Source organism: Vulpes vulpes, chromosome 4 (assembly GCF_048418805.1).
Source record: "Vulpes vulpes isolate BD-2025 chromosome 4, VulVul3, whole genome shotgun sequence".
NCBI classification, from domain to species: Eukaryota; Metazoa; Chordata; class Mammalia; order Carnivora; family Canidae; genus Vulpes; species Vulpes vulpes.
In genome coordinates this window covers 71,750,561-71,775,224 of record NC_132783.1, presented here as the reverse complement: position 1 = coordinate 71,775,224, position 24,664 = coordinate 71,750,561, and the positions used below count along the sequence as shown (strand labels likewise).

The 24,664-nt window shown below is 41.9% G+C and overlaps 1 protein-coding gene across 22 annotated transcripts in view; it reads left to right on the top strand.

Annotated features, from left to right (window-relative positions):
• ANK3 (ankyrin 3) overlaps nucleotides 1–9,200 on the top strand; it is a 661,480-nt gene extending 652,280 nt beyond the window's left edge. For all 22 annotated transcript variants that reach the window (XM_072756074.1, XM_072756072.1, XM_072756071.1 and 19 more), the window contains one exon: nucleotides 7,774–9,200. The gene's annotated coding sequence lies outside the window, so the exon portion shown is untranslated. The remainder of the gene's footprint in view (nucleotides 1–7,773) is intronic.
• Nucleotides 9,201–24,664: the final 15,464 nt, after the last annotated feature.

Below are 24,664 nucleotides of genomic sequence, written 5' to 3'. Positions count from 1 at the left end.
AAGGTAAATACTACTATCTCTTTCTCATTAGCAAGGAGACTAATGTTTAGAAAAATTAAATGATTTACTCAAGGTCCTAGATAGCTGATGAGCAAAAGATTGAAATTTGAACTTATCCAGAACCTGAGTTCTTACTATTATTCACATCCATAGTTAAATAGTATTTGATGATGATGAGAGACCTAAAAGCAAATTTGAATCAAATGGATGTATGTAACAACCTGTAGTAAATGTCTTCATATTTTACACAGTGAAAATAATCAGGTTTTTGTTCTTTTTTAAAATAAAGCAGAACTTCATTTTTAAGTTAGCCATAATCCCCAAATGTTTACTTCATAAATACCATTAGAGGGCTGACTAGTGAGGTTGTATCAAGGGAAGGCCCCAGATATAAACTGTAAATGACTGTGAAACAGCTGTATCCCAAACTTCTTTTGGGGGAAATGCTCAGGATCTCACAGCCATATGGAAGCTGAGAGTGACAACACTCAGGGGCAACACTTTTTCTGAGCCAGAAAGTTGACACATTTTTTTCATTCCTTATAAACAATATTTGAGCTTCCACCTGGCTGAAAATGGAAAGGCTAGATGTCTAATGGTAAAAAATCTTCCATGGGCCCTGCCCTTCCTAATGTCTCAGCCAGCAAAGGGGAACAAGATGGGACCGATGTTAGAGGGCTGAATATATAAAGTCAAAATCCAATAAAAGAATAATATGGAAACATATTTAGAATTCTGGGAGCTGGGGAAGGTCACTCAGAAGTCATGATGTTTAGGGGTATCTGGCTGGCTCTGTCTATGGAGCATGTAATTCTTTTTTTAATATTTTATTTATTCATGAGAGACACACAGAGAGAGGCAGAGACATAGGCAGAGGGAGAAGCGGACTCCCACAGGGAGCCTGAAGTGGGACTTAATCCTAGGACTCTGGGATCACAACCTGAGCCAAAGGCAGACACTCAACCACTGAGCCACCCAGGTGTCCCCATGGAGCATGTAACTCTTGATCTCAGGGTTGTAAATTTGAGCTCCACATTGGGTATAGAGATTACTTAAAAATAAATCTTAAGAAATAAAGAAGTTATGACATTTAAACTAGAACCTCCCAGATGGTGCCATCCATGAAAAGAATGGGGAAGAGAAGAGGATCCAAGCAAAGCATACAATATGGGCTGGGCCCTTGAGGGGGGAAAGACCTAACATAGTCGAGGAAACAAAAGAAGAGAGGTGTCCCATCTCCTGGTGAGATGGTGGTGGCTGGGGAAGGGCACATGATGATGTAAGTGAGGGATGCATCATCACAGACCAGAGAACAGGTTTTCAATTTCATTCTAAAAGATTTTGAAGCTCCTGAAGGATTTCCATCAAGAGCCTGACCCGATTGTTTTTATAAGCATATAGGCAATGTAAAGAATGGGTTGGAGGGGAAACGCATAAACCGAAGGTGACTGGTTAGATTACTGAGCAGTCTGCCTAAGCCATAATGATGGCAAGGCCGGTACCTGGGCAGTGGTCTTAGGAAAGTCAACAGGTGGATTAGCTTGAGGGAAGGATGAGAAGAAGGGTTGAGTAAAGAATGACCCCTAGGTTTCTGGCTTACACAGCTGGGTAGTAGAGAAAGAAACAGAAACAGAATGGGTTTTAAAAAGAACATCAAGCATTCAGGCTTGGACTTGGGCTTGAGGGTGCTTTTGAGACCTTTAAGTACTGCGTTAGACACACATCTGGAGCTCTGCAGAAAGGTTGGGGCTGCACCTATAAAAACGTGAGAGTTCTCACTAAAGAGATAAGAGTTGAATACTAGAGAATAGATGTGATCATCTAGGGAGGGAGTTAATGTGAACAAAGAAGGAGCTCAGCATTGAGTCCCAAAGAGTAAGATTTTGAAGAGGAATAGAGCTTAAAAGGTTGCCCCTGACCTCTTCCTTTGTAGAAATCTCCAAGCTATTCTATATCCTCTCATCTAAGATCGCCTACATGTTCAGCCTCAGCCCTCCAGAATACTGGTTTGGTTTTACCTCAAGATATCTCAGTCCTTACAGTTTCATAGCCGTGGACAAGAGAAACTTTCCTATAATGTATATTAGCTAACATGCTTTTATGAGTAGGCGACCATGTGCATTTAAACCTCCTTTACTTCTTAGCTACCGTGTGCAAAGGTCTGTGACACACACTGTGACACTGCTTAAGTGGTAGGGAGGGTACAGCATTGTAAGACATTATCCTTAAGTGTGACATTGTTATCTGAGAGAACTTTACAGTCTAGTCCAAGGGGCACACGTGATCATAAGTCACACAAATCAAAATATATAAATGTAATAAAAGAATCAAACAGAATGCTCAGGGCATCCAGTGGAAGATAATATATACGTCCAACAGGAGAGATCTTTTAAAGTTTCTTGGAAGTGCATATTTGATCCAGTTTTTGAAGAAAGAGTAGCATTTGAGATGGGGCAGTATGGAAGATCATGTGTGCTGTGCACGGGAGATCGGCCCTTACCCTGGATACGGTGCGGTACCACTGGAAGCTTCGTGTAGGAGAATAATAGGATTAGATAAGGTTTCGGTAACCCTAGCAATACTAGAGGGTGGACAAAACTTGAACACAAGGACCTCTGTTCTGATACACTGGTGAGGGCCTGAAGTGGGACAGAATGAAAAGGAGAGAACAGATTTGAGGAACCAGAGGAGTTCTGTGTCGGGAGGGAAGGAGGAGAGTTTAAGACATCAGGGTTGCTTGTATATAGGTGATCATTTAACAAAATCATAGACCCTAAGACCACAAAAACAAAATTAGGGATTGACGTAGCCTAGGTGACGACAAAGCTTCGTAGATGGTCAACACGTAGGGCCCTGGACTTTTGTAGATGGTTAGAGAGAGAGATCTCTGGGCTGGAGATCACAGTCATTTTTGGTATGTGGGGGAGAAGTGAAGTGGCCTGAATGGCCAGAACTGCCAGGGAGCTTACTACCTCTGTGAACTTTGCCAGGTTCTGGGCCTTAATTGCTTCACATTAACTGGGACCAGAATAACATACCTTGTAGAGTTGTTGGGAGAATTAACTGAGTTAGTACAAGTAAATCACTTTTAATAGCGGCAGGCAAACCCATAGTAAGCACTGGGCAGGTTCAGCTGTTAGTAGTGCTAAACAGCTGGGAAGAGCACCTTGAAAAGCCTGGATCAGTGGCAGGTAGACGAAGATGTGAGGATGCCGGGATGGAACAGTGGGAGAGTTGGAACAGCCGCCTCACCAAAATTCTCTGAGAAACAAGGGATATTCTGAAGTATAAACCAGCATACATGCAGAGGAATTCCAGGGGAAATGAGTAAGAGAGGCATTCTCATTCCTCTTTACTAAAGAAGGAAGAGAGGTGGACAGCAAAATCCCAGTGGTCATAGTTAAGGATACATCTGGATCTCACCCAGCAGGGTCTCCTGATCCTGCTTCCCAGAAGTTCAAGATGCAGCCTGAATTACTTCACTCCTAAATATTTTCCTTAAATTTTTTCGAAGTAAATAGGTTTTTATGTAGTTTAGTTTTATTTTTCTTACCGTTGGAAAAAAAATCCCCAATTAACCAAAAGCCTTGGCTTTGAGGTAAAGAGCAAGGGTTCTAGAGTCAAGTAGTTTGACTTCTGTTTCTGGCCCTAATATGTACTAAGTGTGCAAACTCATGCTTCTTTTATAGCTCAAAACTCTGTTTCCTTAGCCATAAAAAATGGAAGATATAATAGTAATGTTATTGTTATTATTGGTAAATGAACTAAGCCGCTTTGCTACAGTGCCTGGCAGATAATAATAATAGCTGTACTATTGTATTTTATGAGAGCTATGTTTTTTACTACCAAAATTTAAATCAATATTTTTCCCATTTTTTTAACTGGCCCTATGACCTCAAGTATTTTTAAAATCACAAGTCACTAGAAAAAAACAAAACTCAAAAAAGTCCCACTTATTGGTAGTGGTTGAACAAATCAACATGACCTGGGAATTATTTTTAAGTTGCCCTGTAGTTTATTATATGAAATAACCAGAATTAATGCTTAGAAAAAAAATGTTTTTTTTAAATTTAAGGGTTTTATTTATTTATTCATGAGAGAGAGAGAGAGAGAGAGAGAGAGGGGCAGACAGAGACATAGGCAGAGGGAGAAGCAGGCTCCATGCAGGGAGCCCGATGTGGGATGTGGGACTCGATCCGGGGACTGTGGGATCACGCCCTGAGCCCAAGGCAGATGCTCAACCCCTGAGCCCCCCAGGCCTCCTGAAAAAAATATTCTTAGCCCCATGACTTCCGTAACTAGAGAAACAATGGGAAGGGAAGAGAGATGGGAAGGAAGAGAAAGGAATAGAGTAACAAATCTACATTCTCCATTAGCTATAAGGAAGGCACGTCAGGTAAGGCTTTCTTTCCTAAAACTGGAACAAAGCGAAGTCTTTAAAGATGAGTAAGAGTTAACCTGCTGAGGCAGATCTCCTTAGGGAGAGCACAGTCTACATTTTCATGGAGATGACATTTGACACAAACTTGAAGGATAGAGGGGAGAGATATGGGTGAAGATTTGGCAGACATGTATAGATGGATACAAAATCACCAGCAAAGAAAAGGAAGTTGGAAACCAATGTGTTGATGACTGGCACACAGTCTAGCTCCTTCTAGTGTGGTCTGTGGAGCATCGCCATCACCTGGAAGTCTTGTTAGACAATCAGCAACTCTGGCTTTACCCTGACCTTCTGAATCGGAATCCACATTTGAAGGTCCCTGAGGTGATACATGAGGACATTAAATTTTGAAAAGCAGTGTTTTAGAATAGATCACTGCTCTTAAACCTGGTTGAACATTCAAATCTAGAGAGTTTTTTCAATGTTTTTTGATGTTTGGCTCCATCCTAAGAAATTCTAAATAAATTGGCATGGTATGTGGCCTAGATACTGGGGTTTTTTAAATCCTCCTCAGATAATTCTAATATGCATCCAAGTTTGAGAACCATTGGAAATTGTGAAACGAAGCTGTTCACTCAAGAGTCACAGGCATTAAGCCTAATTGGGCTGAACTGCAGAGAGCTTCATGTATCCAGCTACAGATGGGTGATTTTTGGTTTTTAAGGTGGGCACACGAACTAAAAACCACTGGTATGTGGACCTATAAAGGAAACAATAGTTCCAAACTCAAGAAAACCCCTGACTTGAAAATGGATATGGAAAAACACATTCATCTATGAAATATAAACTGCCAGGAAAATCTACTGAATAGCTGTTTTCCTAATACCTGAAAAACGTTCCTTAAAAAAAAGAAAATTAGTGAAATGACTAAAAGGAATGTTTGTTTTTTCTGAGTTGGTTTCTACTACCTTTGTCTTTGAAAAGCATATGAAACCCAAAGATATATTTCTAAACGCAGAGGCTTCTATCTCAGATGTATTACCTAAAAGGACTCAGATTCTCTTTCTGAAATGCCATCTTGATGGCTCCTGTCCTCACGCTTTTCCATCAGATGGCGCTCTCATTACGGTTTGTAAGATGTCAATATCTTACAATAGGCATACAGTCCCTTTGCCCAAGGCGCTGATGCTTTTTGTAGAATGGCCTACTTGGTATAGTCTTTTGTCCAATGAATGACCTTCCTGCCCCTGAGTGGTTAGGGCCAACACAGTCTGATTGGATGACCAAGAACAAGAGAGATTTACAAGGGAAACTCACTCCCAATTTTTTTTTTTTTTAACTATCACCCAAATCCTACCTGAATATAAATTGGCATAATGAATAGTATTTTTAAAAATTATAGAAACATACTCAGTATTTCTATAAAAAATAACATTTGCTTGCACTAAGGTGATAAGAAAACTTGCTTCTTCTTGCAAGATGAACCTGGAAAGTTGGATTGGTTTTTGGAAGACAGGATGCAAAACAAAAAAAAAGTTCAAATGGCTTGCGGTGATGATTGCATGTCTATATAAATTTCCTAACAATTACCAAACTATATTCAAAATACATATATTGCATGGCATGTAAATCATATACCAATAAGCTGCACAAAGTAAGGGTGGTTTCAACTAGGGAAAATTGCTGAGGACCCTCCCTAGGAAGACAGAGGGCGAACATCAGGGTAATGTTATCATGGGGCTATCTAAGAACCCTGGTGCCCAGAAGATAAGGAGTAAGTGATAATAACAGAGGTGAGAAAATCCAGATCTTACTCAGATTTGCCCACTTTCTGGGACATGACCCATGAGTCACTTTCCTTCCCTATAGCCTCTGCAGAGTCATGGGAAGGGGGCCAATACTGAAATCACCCCAGAAGGAATTGACACACTGATGTTCTTGGCTCCAGGCATTAGTGACCTGGAGCATGGGAGTTAGTAGCACTTTTCATATGAGAAAGGAAGCAAGAACCTAGTAGAGCCAAAAGAGGAAGTGCTGGACTAACATGTTTACATAAGCCAGAGTAGCCTAGGTGATCCATCTTAAGGAGAAAGAAACTTGTCTGGGTAAGTAAACCACCTCAAGGTCACTGAGGACGCACGGGCCCACCAGAAGCACACTTCTGAAGGTGCCCCTGACCTGTAGAGATGGGCCTGCTTACCACCCAGTGAGCACGGTTGTTCCTAAAATCCATCTTGCCTTACTCAGGTTTGCTTTAGGGGCTAAGAATTGTTCTCAGGCTAGCATTCAAGTGTGTCACCTTTTCACACTGAAAGAGGAGGATGGACTGTACGTAGGAAAACTTTGTTTTGTGAGAAAAGAGTTCATAGCAAAAATTGTCGATTGATATTGACTCTTTTGACTGGTTATAAAACACTGATACTTTATGCAAGTGCTATCCAGTAAGACAAGATGTTCTCAGCTTCCATAAAGAAGCTCAAACATGGGACGCCTGGGTGGGTCAGAGGTTAAGCACCTGCCTTCAGCCCAGGGCGTGATCCTGGAGTCCCGGGATTGAGTCCCGCATAGGGCTCCCTGCATGGGGCCTGCTTCTCTCTCTGTGTGTCTCTCATGAATAAATACATAAAATCTAAAAAAAAAAAAAAACAAGAAGCTCAAACATAATGAATCAATCTTGTGATGACTGATGTAGGGCAGGAGGAGGGAAATATTCTTTGCAGTGGTGGAAGACAGCCTTTAACTTTAATTTGTGCATGGAAAAGGAGTTTCAGAGTAATGAAGTAATGATGCTGTTCTCCCTTTTTGAAAGATTAGTTGCACTTTGGGGAGTGAGCACTTATTATAAAACATAGGGGCATTACTGAAATGCTCTGTCCTGACTCCATATCCCTGGCTCTCTATGCCCCCCGAGAACCCCAGGCCCCTCATATTTTGCTATTGATCGAAATCCCAGAGAGCACCTCTGTCAGCCTTCTCATTGTATAGATAAGACTATACAGCCCACCCCTCCACCCACCCCCCGCCCAAGAGGGCTGAAAGTGACTTTCCCAAGTACCTGAGTGACCTGATCGTTAGAGATGGAACCCTTCTAGGTCTTTGCCAACACAATCTCGAAAACCACAATTACAGTGAGCAGTGTGCTGGGGAGATCACAGGGTCACCTAGAAAAAGTCACTGCCCTCAAAGAGCTTTCGGGTACACCTTGGGGCTTTGTCCTAGCCGACTGCATTGGACAGAAGTATCATGTTAAACGACCCACTAGAAAGTAGAGGCCCTGTTCTCTCAGGCTTTTCTGTTGAATGGCAAGAAAGCCTTAAGCAAATTCTTTAAAAAACAAAAAAAACAAAAAATAGAAAAGCTAAACTCACTGCCTATTGTCTCTCTTTCCACAGGATCATGTGTTTTTACTGCCAGTATTGAGAAATTCATGGAAGATATGTCAGCAGGAAGTGAAAATTTACGGAGAAGGGTGTGTGCGTTTGCTGCTTCCACACATTAATGGCATGATTTTTTTTTATGCAAAAAGAAAAAAAAAAGAAAACTACCCACATTTTAATTTAGCATGAGCCAATTTACAGAGCATGGAAATTCACTTTCATTCCCAGGATTGGCGCGTGTGCAATTAGCAATGCAGTGTATATACAAGAAGCCATGCTGTTAACAGTTTATCTTAAGTAATTTGGTGTCATTTACAAAAGGAAGAAATTCCTGCCGCCAGAAGGGACAGAAGATGGGATGATGAAATCACAGAGAAACACTAAAATTACTAACTCCACAACAGCTCGCCTTATTTTTCTTGGACCCAAACTGTCAGGGTATAAACACTATTTGTTTCTTTTTTAAAACATCTATAGTTTTGCTGTAAATAATAACACTGTATAAATTCTAACAGAAAAATAGAATAAATGTTGATAAGGCACTGCCTCTTAGAACACAAACAGAATATTGCAAATGCATTTAACATACAAGGGGTCTCAAGTGACTTCACCCTAGAAGAGGAGGGAGGGGTTCTGGGGAGGGGGGATCTTCACTGATTCTTGTATATTAGCAATTATAATGTTTGTATATGCAAAACTGCTAGCTTGATTTTAAAAAAAAAAAAAGGAAAACAAATCTTTAAAATCTGCTGCAAATTTAAATAATTCCCAAAATGAGGAATTCTGTAGTTCTGTGAAAAATTTTTTCTTCAGAATACTAATATTTTGATGCATGTGTATCACCTTATTTTGATTAAATCTTTTCCAATTTTGCAAACACTACAGTATACTGCAACACAGAAGATTTTATCTGTAAACACAAAGCCCTTCATCTAATATTTGTTGCTATTGCCAATTTTTCAATGAAATGACCTAAAAATGAAAAAAAAAAAATAACCTATACAGTAGTTGCTTTAGGGGGTGGGGGGTGCTGTTAGTGCTTAAAAGGGGGTAATGCTTGCCGCTTTAGAGGTGGATGGTGCTCATAAGAGGCCCCAGTCGGGGGTATTTAAAATGGACTGAACCGAAATTCTTAGCTAGTAGAATGGCAGCACGCTGTACAATTATTACTGTATCGTGTACTGGCTATAAGATGTAGACACCTTTGAATAAGCCAATCATTTGTAACCATTCTAGCAGTGTCATATTAGGTTAATAAGGCTGCTGTGTTTTAAAGGGCATTTTTATTTGGGTTTTGGTGAAATCCTTTAATTTGTTGATTATATTCACATAAAATCAGCATTCATTGACACATAGCTCTAATGACATATGTATGAAAAACCCATACACTGGATGACCTAGTCGATTATTTAAGCATAAAATAAATTGTGTTAAACTCTTCACCTGTCTGTGCTCAACAGTGTCCTTGTGTTCGCTGGCAAAGGGTACCTGTCTATAGACAGACTCCTGGGCATCTGGCCTCCCCTTTTCCCTCCCCAGTCCTGTTCCAGCCTCTGCTTCTGGGGTCACTAGCATCCCCAATATTCAGTTCTGCCCGGCAGACTCCCAGCTTACGGGAATTCTGTGCATTTCATGGAGGAGCCAAGAATTAAAGATGAACTGACAAGGGATCTTTGCCCTCATGTGGTTAGTGCTGCCCCAAGAAAAGTGAGGAATTGAGGCTATTGCAACCACACATCCAGAGGTTGGACACAGCCACTTCCAGCAAGCATCCAGCCTGAAGTGCTTTTGCCCCTACAGCTCTCATTCGTTTGCAGTTGGTGTTCACTGTCACTGCTTATAAGTTGGAGATTTCACCTGATAACCCAGATTTCCAACTTCCCCTAAAAACAAGATTTGGCAACAGTAGCCCCCATTTCCAGCCAGCAACAACCTGCTGGGGCCACGTGGTCCCTGCCCTCCAACAGGGTGCGTGGGGTCCAGGCACCATGGAAGCCAGCCATACCTCTTCCACCTGCGAGCCCTCATGAGCCTGGTAGGCACTAGAATTTGCCATCAGCAACTACATGATAAATTCAACAGGGGCAGAGACCGTGGCTATTTTCATGTTCATTCTAGCCCAGAGCCTGGCACATAGTAATGGTGATACTAGCAATTGTTGCTGCAAAAATTGGAACCCTCCCTACGTTCCGGCTGTGTAAGTGCATTGCATGGAGCAACTCAGTCCTCATAACCACTTTATGAGGTAGGTGCTGTCTTTGGTAGTAGTTGGCCCCATATCAATATCACACGGATGCTTCGAGCCATTGGACAGCGTCCCATAATTCCAGTTCATTAAAGATGAATGGGACGCCGAGCTGGTTCAGTCAGTGGAGTATGTGACTATTGATCTCAGGATTGTGAGTTCGAGCCCCCATTGGGGGTAGACTTGACTTTAAAAAAAAAAAAGAAGGTCGCTGAATCAGCTGAGTTGTTCCCAGAAAGGATTCAGTATCAGTGCAGAACACATATACAGAGACTATTCTGCTGGAATAATGGGGCTAGACTATATTTGCATGAGATCCCAAACAAATGGAAAGTGCCTCTATACCTACACCAAAATCATCTTGATGAGCAAACTCAGACCCCTGAAAGATTTTTTTAAAAAGTTCCCCAAAAGCTTCTCTTTGTAAAATTTGGGGTCAGAATTCAGCTATTCTAACTTCCTGTCTGAGAGTTAAGGATTTCTCACTTGCAGTCCTTGACAGGTGTTTATCCTGAATTAGAAACTCCTTATATTTACCTGGGTATTAAATAATTGTTATATTACGCTTATATAGATAAAAATTTGCAGTTCAAGAATAAATTCATAAATTTACTCAGAAGTATTCAAAATGGGAAAACATTTTACTTGCATTTATATGTGTGTATGTACATATTTATATATGTGTGCATAGATTGAATAGGGCATACATTATATATTCCTAATAGTCTTTCGCCTGCTGGCTTATAAAAATGTATTTAAGCTTTTCCTTGATTGAAATTGCTGTTAAAAAAAAAACTGTAATTGATAGATTTCTGATGTTTGCTCTGTTTTTCATTTTATATTTTTAGCAATTCCTGAGTTTGTTAAATTGAAATGTATCATCACTATTGTATTGCCAAATTATGGCAATATACCATGCAGGGTTATGTCACCATTTCTATGAGGGATCCACTTCACTGAACACATAAGCATGTGTTTCTCCAGGGCAAATAAAAAATTGTTTGTTTCCTTTACTATTATGAGCATCAGGTCATATTTGGCTGTGCAGCAGGACTATGTGGTAAGCCCAGAAATAGAAATCATAGGAATGAAAATTCATTCCTTGAGTATCTGAAGAAACCAGCATCCAAAAGCTAACTTCCTATCTGGGTAAGTCTTACTGGTTTTAGTTTGTTAAGGCGGCCCTAACATAATAAAAGGTGTGTATGGCACTGCTTCTCTTTCACGAAGTCATGACCAAATAATCCATAAGCAAATATTTCTAACATTGAACTAGGAGCCAAACTTCTCAAGAGTTCTTTTAGTAATGGAGACAAGAAGAAATGGTGCGATTTACTGATGTGGTCACTTGGCTAACAGTGTACCAACACCAAATAAAGGACAGAACAAACTCAGAGGAGCACCCTTAGTAATCAGTCCAATCGTTTTTACTTCTTTAGTAGAATTAAATGCAGACACTTCAAAATAGGGCAAAGTGAGATTTTCCACTCTATCTGCTACACTCGGTTACTTAAAGCTGTGAGTAGTAGTTACAATGATGTGAACCCCCGGTGAAGAAATTTTATTCTGTATCCCACAGAGCTTCCTAAGTTAAGGAATAATTACCCCAAGGGTTATGTTTTCAACAGGACATCCAGGGTGTCCTCATCAGTTCCAAAGTAGCCCCAAAGCAAAATAGTGAGGGACATGCTCAGAGGATTCTAAAGGCAATGGGAACCATGAGGCTACAGGAGGCACCCAGGAAGCAAAATCTGCCAGAACTTTTCGTCCAAGACCCCCTCAGAACTTCTTGTGGATATCCCAGGAAAAAAGTGCTCTCTCTGCCTCTTTTCCCCTGATGTCCTTAATTGCCACTTCTCTTCTGACACCTAAGTCAAGCAGCAGCATAACTCTGGGAGCTGGGAAAGAATAGTGATTTACCAGATTTTTAAAAGAGTCCTTGCATGTGAGGCACACCACCAGGTCCTCATGCTAGACTGTGCACCTGCTGAAAGCAGGGGCCTTGTTTTGTTCTCTGCTGTGTCCACAGCACCTAGAATACTGCTTGACACCTCATAAGGAGGTGCACATATTTGTTGAGTGCCCGGATGAATCAATCAATTAAACATAGAGGTCACAGGACAGTAAACAGGGACTGTTATTCCATGCACTGTCTTCACACTCTTTTCTATACAGTTTCAACCAAGTTGGAAATCAAAGGAAAGTACAGCTTTCGATTCTAATGATTTCATTCACCAAGGACTAACCCGCTCTCTCCAGTTGCACAAAGCCCTTGTCAGCCACAAAGTCTTAAGTAATTAGATTTGAGTATACCACTGCCTCATGCATAAATAGCACACTAGTCACAGTGCTGACCGATGCATTCTTCCCATGGCCGCAGCTAGAAGTGTCCTTATCATGAACAGGCCACGGAAAAACCTGGCAAGAGTGTGCGGACAACCCATCATGAGCCTTCATCTCTGTGAAAGTCAGCTTGGTCTCCTCTCTTTCAGACATGATAGATGTTTTGAAAAAGTCTAGCTACCTCAAGATTCCCACCTCCCCGTTGTTGCATTTGCTGGGTTGGTAAAGGACTAGAAGGTCCAGAAATTATACCCTAGAAATCCTGGAGCCATATCCATCCTGCAGAGAGATTTTGTTTGGATCATATGAAGTTTAAGAAGAAAAAAAAAAAAAAGATGACCAACATTTCTTAAAAATCAGGGAAGTTCAGGGGCACCTAGGTGGCTCAATTGGGTAAGCATCTGACTCTTGATGTCAGCTCAGGTCGTAATCTCTAGGTCATGGGATCAAGCCCCATGTCGGGCTCCATGCTCTGCTGAAGTCTGCTTGGGATTCTCTCCCTGCCCCTCCCCCATGCTCATACACTTGCCCTCTCCCTCTCAAAATAAATATATTTTTTTTTAAATCAGGGGATTTTAAATGAAAAAATGGGTTGTGAGTTCTCTTTAAAATCTGAAGAAGTGACAGTGCTATTTCTGAAATTCCTTAACCACCTAGAGCAAAATTGTATGTGCTACCTTTGGACAAGCATGTGTTTTACACACGCTCACCATGGCCCTTCCATGTCCTCCTGCCTCTAAACCCAAACTACTTTATTCTTGTCTATTGTCTCTGGTCTGACTGGAGAAGGCAAATTGATGTGATCCTGCTGAAATTCTCCCCCCCCCCAACTTTTTTTTTTTTTTTTTTTTTTGGCAAACCAAACATCTACCTCATTTTCATCCTCTAGATCTAGTAGGAAAATGGAATAAGGGAGTGAGGAACTGAGAAGGGAAATATGGATCATGTTCTCTAAACCCACCCTCTTGCTCCCTTACCTTCCCCCCACCCCCCAACTTCTTCCCATCCCCCATCCCCCCCTCATTTGGCAACAGGTCCTGGGCCTGCCACTTTACAGGGGCTCTCCTGGGTGCAGGACACAGCAGTTCCCTGTCTTCCCTGTCCCTGCTTTCAAAGTGAGGAGCACACAGACAGCCTCTGTATGAAATCTAAATATAGGTCCCCTCAGGAAAAAAAAGCCCTATAATGGCTTGTGGAAACAAAACAGGTGCATGTTGCTGTAGTAGCATGGGCTGGAGAACAAGGGAAGGCCACGCAGAGGAAGAGAAGCAGCCCTGTGGCCGCTGAGCGTGGCCATGGTGCTGCCGTATCATACCTGCTAGTCATAATCAAATGAGACTCAAGGGCTGATTAAAGTAGCAATTCAATAGAAAACTTCAAAAACATCTCTAAGTTGTTTGATCAGATCTACAAGAGACTACAAGCCCATCTCACTTCCTAAGACTCTAGATTTAGGTGAAACCAGTTGAAACTTCAAATTCATGCCCAATGTTTTTCAACTTCCATATATGAAGTTCTTCATAGTTCAGACCTCTTCACAAAGCCTCCCCTGCTGATGCCAACTTGGGTAAACTACATGGGGTCCCATGATTCAGTATTCAAGTCTCCAACCTTGACAGTCTCTCTGAATGTCTTGCTCTTCAAGAACAAAGACTGTGTTTTCTACAGTCCCAAGAGCAGAACTGGGCATGCAGAAAGCATGGAATACTCAGTTTTGCATGTCAAATTATTTGCTCATTCTCTCTCTCGCCAGACTCCAGCTCTGCTGCAGTACGTACTGATGGCTCAGTATGGGTGCACACCTCACCCGCTGGGAGTCAGTGCTTGGGTACAGTAAAGAGCAGAGGTAGAGCTACCTCACAGCTCCGCTCACTAACACCGTAGAATGGTCAGTGTGTCTTATCTGCATAAACCCTAAAGGAAGAAATAAATAAAGGGTATCTAAGAAAAAGCCTGTTGAACGTTAACCTTGAATGGTCAAGGCCATGTAGGTTGTAAGGTAGATGATGGATGGATGGACGGACGGATGGATGGATGGAGTGGTGATAGTTGAACCATGGCAAGCTTTAGAATAACTGTCCTTCTTCTGGCTATGATAAAACTTTGAATACTCAAGTTCCATAGGCCAAAGTGCTCATACTCTCAAATCTATTGGCACTGGGCAGGTCATCTAAATTAGGCCAAGAGGTTGCAGTAGACTGTTATACATAAGTTATTGTCTGCCATGCAACTTGCTTTGGCCAATGAAAGGAGAGCAGATGCTCTGAGAGCTAGTGCATTTTTCTTCATGCTCCCTCCTCCTGCTCCAATACCAGAGATGCTGCCCAAAGAGACCACTTCCTGCCCTGGTGCTGGAGAGAAGGTGATGCGAAGCAGAGACAAGGTCACCCCACAGTGAACATGCAGTGTGAGCAAGAATAAACCTTTCTAGTAAGCGGCTGAGATTTGTCAGTCATCTGTTACTACAGCATAACCTGTGATTAATACACGAAGCAGGGAGAAGACATTAAGGGGTGTTGGGTACTGGGTAAGCATATTCCCCTTCTAAGTTTTTTAAATGTTGGCAATTAATTTTATTTTTTCCTAATAATACTGTGTAGGTCAAACCAAACATATCCGTGAGCCCCCAGCCTTCAACCTCTACCACTGGCTGTCGGCATCTGTAGAGCACACACGTACCTGGACCGCATATATAAATTTACTGATGCGTGATTTTTAATTACATACTATAGAGTTTCTGTACATAGCAAATAGTTTAATTCCTGAGTCAGTCTGAAGGACTCCCTAACACCTCGCCTCCCTGCAGCTCAGGTGTGCTGTAAGGACCCGTTCAAATGCTAACACTCTCATGAAGGGTCTATAGGACTGACTTGGCATTTTACCTTTCGTTTTTATCACTTATTAGTGAAGACTTGATCTTTCCTGGGCCTGAGATGGCTCCTGCCTCCCTCCACAGCCACACCCCATCCATCTCAGCCTTTTCTCTCAGGACCCTGCCGACCAGTGAGAAAGTACAGTCTTCATCGGAGAATTCTCTGTGGCCTGCCCAGTGAGATAAGAAACCAGATCCAGAATGTAAACCAACTGTGTTACTAAGCTTTACTTCAGTTGACTTTAAAAAAAAAAAAAAAAAACATCTAGTGAGGCTTTTTTGAGAAGGAAGTGGTGCACAGATTTACAATCTGGTGTAAGTTCCTTGTTGCAGATTGATGCTCTGCGTAGCACAGCTCTGGCAACACCAGCTTGCTTTTCTGTTCTTCAAAAGTGCCAAGTTCCTCCTCATCTCCTTCACATCTCATTTGTCCTGTGCCAGGGAACGTCTCATTTCAATACCCAAATGTCCCCTTCTCAGGCCTTCCCGGCACCCCGCTCTGACGCCCTGTTACTCTTTACACCATCATATATATTCTCTCCATAGGATTGCCACTCTAATCACCCTTTCATTTGTATACTTGTTCCTTGTCCTTGTCCATTGCCATCTCCAAAGCATCCAGTGCGAGCCTCCCACTAGCTTGCACTCAAATGTTTGTTGAATAGGTAAACGAGGGATTTGACGAGTGACAGAGGGAAGCACAAACAAGAGTGGCTTAGGACACATTCCATAAATACCTGTATGTGACAAGGAAACATAGTAACCCCTGCTGTGACTCGTTGTGAAAGATCAGAAAGACTTTGGCTTGCCTTTGAGGGTTGCTGTGCTTCCACACCCAGTGAAGACTTGCCGAGAAGAGTTTTATAACTCCGCTCGCCTTCCACAACATTTTATGAGACCTTTGTTACAGACTGCCAGGTACCAGCATGGTGTTTTTCCATCATGTGCTGCGGACACGTGATGGGATGTTGTTAAAGACATCTGGTATGTGTCACAGCACCAGATCTTCAAATGACTCTTTGAATTACCCAAGCACAGCACAGCCCCTGTTAAACTGGTACTAGACAAATGAGCCATCTTCCTGGATGAAACAAAAGTCTTGCTGGCAGGACAATGACAGAAAAGAACTGCTCAGACAGCCTGAGGGACTACATTGTATAATGGCTACACTCTCCCTCTCCTGGTGGGGCCGACCTATAACTGGAATCTAAACTTTCTTTTGGCTTCACAAGGTTAAAAAAGTCAGATGCTACACAGTCTGATGCAAGCCATTAGAAGTGATAGGGCCTATAGAAAACCCAAGAGCACAGGCCCCAGCTAAAACCCTGAGAGTGAGTTCTAACAAAATATTACAACACAGGAATGCAGGCCCAGAACTGTCAGCTCTTCTGGTTTTTCCAAGAGAAGCTGGAAATCTAAACGAGAAGATGGAAGTGGGATATGCATTTATAGGAGTATAAGTGTCCATCGGATTCAACTCAAATGCTATTTATCTAGCCCATGCTATGTCCAAGTCACTGTCCTAGATATCTTTATATAAGCTCAATATAGCTATTTATCAAAAATAAAGAACAAAAACTGAAATCCACAGACTCAAAAAGCTTTAACCTTCTCAGAAAAGCAAGATATGTTTTTAACTAGAACAGAAGACAATGTAGGGAGTGCTATGTATTAACTAAGTAAATGTGTATAAAGCATATTTCTGGTCCTGACACAGAGTAAACGCTGTGTGCGTTGGCTCTGATAATGATTGTTATGAGTGCTAATGGTATCATTACATTATCCTGACAACCACGATTGCAGGATTACCCTTGATAAAGTGGACTGAGAAGCTGGGCAGAGACTCTTAAATGTGTCAGGTGCTCAGTAAACACCAGCTGAATGGGAGCACCTGAGTGGCTCAGTTGGTTGAGCAGCAGTCTTTGGCACAGGTCATGATCTTAGGGTCATGGGCTCGAGCCCCACATCAGGTTCCCTGATCAGCAGAGAGTCTGTTTCTCCCTCTCCCACTCCCCTGGCTTGTACTCTCTCCCCCTGTCAAATAAATAAAATATTAAAAAGAAAAATAACACCAGCTGAATGAAGGACTGCTTAGCAAAGGAGCTGGGACTTGAGAAATGAGAATTTCAACATGTCAAGAAAGGAACACAGAGGCTAGAAGGATAAGCATATCCCCGAAGCATGAGCAAAGTTTCTGTGGGTCAGAACTTCAGGAGAAAGAATAGGAGTTGAGGGCAGAAGGTGCTACTCACCAGGAGAGCCCCGCAGACTCCCTGTGGATCACAACAGGCTCTGAAAGTCACTGTGAAGCCTGCTGGGCAGCGTAAATGACAACTCAGCCAATAGAGACTAGTTCCCAAGAGGAGCCCCAAATTTTAGATATTTTTAGGATATGGAGAATGGATTCATGGGCTTGCATGCTTTCATATAAATGATATCATGTTGTACTAGTTATATGGCCTCGGGCAAGTTACTTAATCTTTATATTTCTTCATCTGGAAAATGGGGCTGATAGTTTTATCAGCCACAAAGAGTGGAAAGGAGATCATCCAAGTGAAGCACTTCAAAAAACACCTGACAGAGAGGAAAGCCCTCCATAAACATTACTAACTTTTTATTATTTGTGAGGGTATATTATGCTGAGAGGATAAAGAGAGAAAAGTGCTTTGCTCGGGCCTCTGTGGTTTGTGAGTCGTGGTGTAAGTGTGCCATGCCTATGCTCCAGAGACCAGGGGATGGACACCCACTCTGGGACTCTGCAGGCCCACCCCCATCACCCTCCAAGGCTCCAGCAGCCCCCTCTCTCCCCAACCCTGCCCCTGGACAGTTAGGCCTCCATCCCCAACCCAGAGACAGAAAGTGAGCCTCCTGCCAGGAAATCTCTCCCCTCTGTCTCCACCTGCTGCCCCGCCCCTCTGCTCAATCACTAACTCCCTCTCCAAGGGGGGAAGGTCCCCTCTTGACACAGTTGTCTCTAATTTCATTCTTGTTTCTCTAAATCCACTTCCTCTGCTCCACGAGAAAAGAGAAGTACTTTTTTATGTTGTTCACAGAAGCATAAAATGTGTTTCTGGGCTGAGGAGTAGAGGTCAAGTTATGAAAAACTTGTGTCCAGAACCTGTTTTTTGTTTTTTTATGACTCAGGCCCACAGTTACACTAACAGATTAAAATTAAAAGATTTTGATTCTTGGATTTATTGACCTCTCCATCATCCAAAATAATACTAAAATTCAAAGCTTACCAAGTCATAAATGAAAGTGAATGCCCTGAAAAAAATCAAATAGGATATTGGAAGGGCGAGCTGTCTGTTCCGTGTACAGGCTGGGCAGTGGTCCAAATGAGGAACTACTGAGCTACAGGAAAGACTGTGCGGCATCCAAGATTGGTGATGCCAGCAGCACAGCCAGGGCCGCAGTCGGGACTGGCGAGGGGTTTCTCATGAGGACGCAGGGAAGCTTTTGAAAGCAGTCATCCAGAGGCAAAGATGAGTTTGGCAACCAGGCAGTGGGGATAGGAAGTGAGTCAGGCAATGGGATTCAGGATTGCTATCAAATGCTTTCCCTGTTGCTTGCGCCTATTTCTATTTTACCACCTTCAAATGTGGCAGCTTTCATTCCAGGGACATCAGAAAGCACCACTTGCCTCAGACACCACTCCTTCACAAAGCACCTCAACAACAAAGGTGGGTTTTAATGGTTCTGCTATTAATAGTGAACGGTGGCTCTGATTCATCAGAAATGATTTGCTTTTCACAGGTGTCTATTATTTTGGCTAAAAGACTAGGCACTCAATTTCTGTGCTTTGTTGCTTTTATTTCTTTGCTATTATGTCATCAATGGGAACAGGAAGGAACATTAGGCTCCAATGACTTATTTTCTCCTGATTTCTCTAACTTTCCAAGTGCTGCAATTTTTCCTTATTTTGGGGGGATAAGTCTGTTTAAAAACAACAGAGTGAGAAAATAAAAATACTGGTTAAAGGGAACTTGTCCTGTTGCCATAAAAGTCTCCCGCACAGGGAAGGAAACCATCAACAAAATGGAAAAGCAATCTACAAGAGCACCTGAGTGGCTTAGTCAGTTAAGCGCCCAACTCTTGATTTTGGCTCAGGTCAAGATCTCAGGGCCTCAGGCTCTGTGCTGAGTGTGGACCCTGCTTAAGATTCTCTCTCTCCCTCTCTCCCTCTTTCTGCCTCTGCCCCTCCTCCTGATTATGTATACTCTCTCTCTTAAAATAAATAAATATAAGCTTAAAAAAAAGCAACCTACCAAATGGAAGAAAATATTTGTAAATCATATATCTGATAAGGAGTTAATCTCCAAAATATATAAAGAACTTATGCTACTCAAAGGCAAAAAAGAAAAAAAAAAAACCCTCCCCAAATAATACAATTTAAAAATGGGCAAAGAATCTGAGTAGAGGGCAGCCCTGGTGGCCCAGCGGTTTAACGCCGCCTTCTGCCTGGGGTGTGATCCTGGAGACCCAGGATCGAGTCCCACGTCAGGCTCCCTGCATGGGGAACCTGTATCTCTGCCTCTCTCTCTCTCTGTGTCTCTCATGAATAAATAAAATCTTTAAAAAAAAAAGAATCTGAGTAGACAATTATCCAAAGAAGATGGGCAAACAAGTATGTGAAAAGGTGCTTAACATCACTCATCATAAGGGAAATGCAAATATAAGCCAATGCGGTATCACCTCACATCTCTTGCGATGCCTATTATAGAAAAGACAAGAAGTAACAAATGTTAGCAAGATGTAGAGAAAAGGGAACCCTCGTATACTATTGGTAGGAATGTAAATTGGTTGCAACCACTATAGAAAATGATATGGATGTTCCTCAAAAAATTAGAGATAGAATTGCCATGTGATCCAGCAATTACAGTCTTGGGTTTTTATCTGAAGGAAAGGAAAATGCTAACTCAAAAAGGTACGTGCATTCCCATGTTCATCACAGCAGCATTCACGATAGCCAAGATGTGACATTAACCTAAGTATCCATTGGTGGAGAATGGAAAAAGAAAATGTGGCATACATATAAAATGGAATATTTTTCATAAAAATAAAGGGAAATCTTGCCTTTTGCAACACCATGAATGTAATGCTTAAAGGCATTACACTAAATGAAATAAGTCAGACAGAGACAACTTCCATATGATCTCACTTGGAGATCTATGTGGAATGTGACCAAAAACCAAACTCACAGAGAACATATTGGTGGTTGCCAAAGGTAGGGGATGGGCAAAATGGGTGAAGACGGTCAAAATGTTCCAACTTCCAGTTATAAAATAAATAATTCCAATTATAAAGTACAGCATGGTAACTATACTTAATAATACTGAATTGTATATTTGGAAGTTGCTAAGAGAGTAGGTCTTAGAAGTTCTCATTGCAAGAAATGTGGTGGTAGAGGTTAACTGGACTTACTGTGATCATTTTGCAATAAATACAAATATCTGTTGTACATCTGAAGCTATTATGTTATATGTCAACTATATCTCAATTTTTAAAAATCTGAATACATCAAGCAAGTAAAGTCAATATGGAGAAATAGAATAGTCCTAGGCTTCTCAGCACGACATATTTGGGTTCCTGACTCTGTGATCCTGGGCATATTATCTTTCCATATGTACACGGAATACTAACCCTACCCTGCAAGGATATTTGGGGATTCAAGATAACATGTGTAAAAGTTCTTGTCCAGTAATGGTATTATTTTAATCACAGACAGAATTTGACCAGGAATTAAATGATCATGGCCCTGATGGTGTCAGTTTGGACACCGTGCAGACAGCAAATGAATCATTTTAAAGGTTCCTTTTGCTGAGTCAGAAATGCAGCATGGCTGGATAGTAACAAATGGAAGGAATATGTGAGAGGCTGGGAACAAGTGGATTGCAAGTCAAAAACCTTCTTTATCTTTAGATATGCCCTATTAGAACTATTCTGAAAACTCTTTGTACTAAAGACATATATTTCACATTGTTTGAGATAAATTAAAAATGTTTTTAAAAGAGAGAGAGAGAAAGGTCTTTTCATTCTTGACAAATGAAACTAAAAATGTCTACCATTACATCCTCCCCCAAAAGGAAGAAAAAAGAAACTTGCTTTTGTCTTAGAAAATACATAAGGCTTAAGATAACTTATTATTAAGTACGTTGTCTTGACTTCCAAAAATGAGCTCCGTGGGCCGGCATTAAATCAGAAGTATGCCTATTGCCTGTACTGTAGGGGGAAAAATGGCTTTAAGTATATTTGTATCCCTTTATTTGTCTTAAGTCCTAAACATCCTGTTGTCATGGAAATGCATTCCCCGAGCATCATATATGAGGGGTGTTTGTATTCCGTGTAAAGAGATTTCTAGTATTTGTCACATTTGCCAATCCCATCTAGAAGAAAGCTGATGATCCAGGATTCACATATGATATATGATATCTGAAGCATTCAGCATGATTAATCCATGAACTTGAGCTGAAATGGAGTTTAAAGGACGCATGGTTAGCTCCAGAATGGAGCTCCAGAAGGAGGAGGAGGAGAAGAAAGATAAGAATAAAACCAGCAGGTGAGGGGGACTTGAGTAAGAAGTGCCACAGATAAGACTGCATATTTCTTCTCTGTGCTTTTGCAATGTTGATAATCAGTCAGGGTCCTTGGTTGGAAACAAAGGAATCCACCTGACTAACTTGACCAAAAAAAAAAAAAAAAAAAATTTACTGAAAGAATGTCAAGCAGCTCACAGAATCATGGAAAAGGTTAAAGTTTTGAAAAACAGGCACAAAGCAAGACAAACTGGGAGGCTGGAATTGGAGCCAGAGTTATGTCACAAGAGAAGCTTGGCTACGGAGACCTTGCAAATGCCAGCAACACTCAATGCCACCACTGTGCTCACTTTGTTGCAACACTCACTCTAGACGCAAAATTCCGGGTGGGATGGTCTTATGGGCCAAGCTGGGCTGTGTCCTAGTGGCCAGAGGCCAAGAGGATGCAGCCTTTTCAACTTCCACAGTTGCAGATAGGAACCCCTACCTCCTACCAGACTCATCAAACAGAAGGAGACTTAAATGTTGGGCAGCCCTCACAAAAGTACAAAGTTTTCCCACAGAAAATGTCATTTTGCCTTTATGGTTTATATACTCTTCCTACCTTCAGAGAAGACTTAAAGAGGCTAACAGTTAAAGGTACAGATTCCGTGGATATATGAAAATAAAGGAAAGGTATTTAGAAACCCTGGAACAATGCTAGAAAACCCTTAGCAGATTGGGGCAGGGGGATGCTAGAAGAAGTAAGAAAAAAAATGTATCCTATTATTTCTGTCACATTTTTCCCTCACATTCTTCTTGCTGTGTTTTTCTCTCTCCCTCCCTCAATGAATTTTCTTTCATTCCCTGTAGTTTTGAAAAGGTATAAAAAGATATTCCCAGGGCAGCCCGATGGCTCAGTGCTGCCTTCCGCCCAGAGCGTGATCCTGGAGACCCAGAATTGAGTCCCATGTTGGGCTCCCTGCATGGAGCCTGCTTCTCCCTCTGCCTGTGTCTCTGCCTCTCTCACTCTCTCTGCCTCTTGTGAATAAATAAATAAAATCTTAAAAAAAAAAAAGAAAGTTGAGATGCCGTATTCATCCATCCACTCATTTATTTATTTATTCATTGAGCACTTACTTCATGATAAGCCTAGTGAATAAGACACAAGGTTTCTACCCTCAAGAAGCTGACATATTTATAGGTTATTTAAGGTTTGGATAGAAACTCAAATGCCTTCAGTGACCCGAACAGACAAAGCATGAAGCAGCTGTTTTTGTGTCAGTATTGAGTGGGGAAGACACCCTATGCAAGTCCTACCCAAAGACATTAAGTCTGTTTAAAAAAAAACAAAAACAAAAACAAGAGGGATGCCTGAGTGGCTCGTTGTTTAAGCATATGATTTTGGCTCAGGTCATGGTCCTGGGGTCCTGGGATCAAGTCCCACGTTGGGCTCTGTGCTAAGTGGAGAGTCTGTTTGTCCCTCTCCCTCTCCTTCTCTCCCTGCTCATTATCTGTCTCTCTCTTAAAGAGATAAAAATATTTTAAAAATAAATTTTAAAAAAAGGGCATATGTGTAAATAAGTATTTAAAATACATAATACTGGGACACCTGGGTGGCTCACCGGTTGAGCATCCGCCTTTGGCTCAGGGTGTGATCCTGGGGTCCCAGGGTTCAGGTCCCACATTGGGCTCCCTGCATGGACCCTCCTTCTCCCTCCACCTGTGTCTCTGCCTCTCTCTCTGTGTCTCTCATGAATAAATAAATAAAATCTTAAAAAATAAAATAAAATACAGAATATTGAATGTAATAATGTACAAATTAATACAGAAAAGAATGAAATTTGTTCAGCGTGGGGTGCCAGGGTGTTAATGTTTCCAAGAGAACATGTTCCCTAGAGAGGGTTTGCAAGACCAAAAGAAGACTCCCAGGCAGATGAGTGGGAGGACAGCTAAGGGAAAGTGAGCATCCTGGGCAAAGGTTGTAGGATTGAAACTTGCAGTGTATGGTGGGATCTACAAGATGTTCAGAGCAATGGAAACCCAGAGAGAAGCAAGGAAGAAACGGGACTAGAGAGAGGGTCTAGGACAATGAGTGGGACCCCTATTATGACCACTTCTAGGCAAATGGGGAACAGCTGATGATTCCAAACAGGGAACTGAGAGGATCTGGAAGCAGTTGGGTAGATAGATTTGAGAAGCATAAAACTGCAAGTGAAGAAAGTGGCTACAAGGGATGGTTGCATCACAGGTGACAGATGATGAGGCCCTAAGTGAAGTGGCCACAGAGATAGACACTCTTTCTAAGGACAACCAAGGAAGTAAGGTGGAGAAAATTTAGTGATTTAGTAAATCTATGAGCTGGGGCACCTGGGTAGCCTGGTCAGTTAAGCATCTGATTCTTGGTTTCAGCTCAGGTCATTACCTCAGGGCCATGAGATCGAGCCCCAGGTCAGGCTCTGTGTCAGCAGGAAGTCTGCTTGAGATTTTCTCTCTTTCTCCTTCTGGCTTGAGATTTTCTCTTTCTCCCTCTGTCCCTTCCCCTGCTCACACATCTCTCTCTCGCTCTCTCTCTTTCTCTCTCAACCCTTCTCTCTCTCTCCCTCTCATTCACAATAAATAAATAAATAAATCTTTAAGAAAAAAATCTGTGAGTTACCTAGTGTTAAATGCTTTGCCACTGAAAGAGATCTGTAGGATCAGGGAGGTAGAAACACAACAAGGAAACCACAGTGTCATGAAAGTCAACAAAGGAGACCATTTTAAATTGCTGTGAAGGGATCCCGGGGTGGTGCAGCGGTTTAGCGCCTGCCTTTGGCCCAGGGCGTGATCCTGGAGACCCAGGATCGAATCCCACGTCGGGCTCCCAGTGCATGGAGCCTGCTTCTCCCTGTGTCTCTGCCTCTCTCTCTCTCTCTCTGTGTGTGTGTG